The sequence below is a fragment of the Phyllobates terribilis genome, unplaced genomic scaffold (assembly GCF_046119375.1).
Source record: "Phyllobates terribilis strain yellow unplaced genomic scaffold, ASM4611937v1 Scaffold_3__8_contigs__length_932513732, whole genome shotgun sequence".
NCBI lineage: Eukaryota > Metazoa > Chordata > Amphibia > Anura > Dendrobatidae > Phyllobates > Phyllobates terribilis.
In genome coordinates this window covers 60,064,113-60,065,118 of record NW_027362763.1, presented here as the reverse complement: position 1 = coordinate 60,065,118, position 1,006 = coordinate 60,064,113, and the positions used below count along the sequence as shown (strand labels likewise).

At 45.2% G+C, this 1,006-nt stretch overlaps 1 non-coding gene across 1 annotated transcript; it reads left to right on the top strand.

The window, feature by feature from the left end:
• The first annotated feature begins 724 nt into the window (after window positions 1-724).
• Window positions 725-796, top strand: TRNAA-UGC (transfer RNA alanine (anticodon UGC)). The gene has a single exon. It is a non-coding gene; the product is annotated as a tRNA-Ala (tRNA).
• Window positions 797-1,006: the final 210 nt, after the last annotated feature.

The window sequence follows — 1,006 nt, the reverse complement described above, 5'->3', positions numbered from 1 at the left end:
ATGTCCCAGATGTGCTCAATCGGATTCAGGTCTGGGGAACGGGCGGCCAGTCCATAGCTTCAATGCCTTCATCTTGCAGGAACTGCTGACACACTCCAGCCACATGAGGTCTGGCATTGTCCTGCATTAGGAGGAACCCAGGGCCAACCGCACCAGCATATGGTCTCACAAGAGGTCTGAGGATCTCATCTCGGTACCTAATGGCAGTCAGACTACCTCGGCGAGCACATGGAGGGCTGTGCTGCGGGCTGGTATGTTTATGCACAATCACCAGGGACCTTCCCAGCCTGATAATATCAGCTCTCAGTTGTCTGCTTTAATTAACTTTGCTGGTTACATGGGGGGATACACCACGTCATTTTTTTTTGTTTGTTTTTTTATTTAATCATTAAAAGCTGCCTGATAAGCTCCACAGGGTGCAAAGTTATTATATGTTGGGTGGTTGTGCAATTATTTGTCTATATGTCTGTTCCTATGTCTAAATGTCTCTCTGTACGTCTGTTGGTCAATATATCTGTCTATCTATCTACTCAATCTATCTCCATTATCTATCTCCATGTCATTTATTGCTGTCTAAAAACGCTAGAAAAATGCAGGAAAAAAAGCACGTTTTTGCCGCTGCGTTTTTCCTGCCAAGAGATGTGGAAATGCTGCAGAAATTTCTGCTTTCAAATAAGTGTGAACATACCCTTAGGGTTTTGCATATGAGCATAACACACATGCAGGGGATGTAGCTCAGTGGTAGAGCGCATGCTTTGCATGTATGAGGCCCCAGGTTCAGTCCCTGGCATCTCCATTGTCATGTATTCCACAGAGATCACTCTATATCTCACCATGCTGTCACTGTGTCAGGATTTCATCAGGGATTCCAACATATGGAATATATGTTAATGCCCTCTGTACAGTCACTGCCACCTTCACAATAGCCCAATTATTAATATTACTCGCTGCCACCACCGGCCGAGTTTGAAATATAGTACAAGGCCTTGCCTGGCCAAACGCCTGC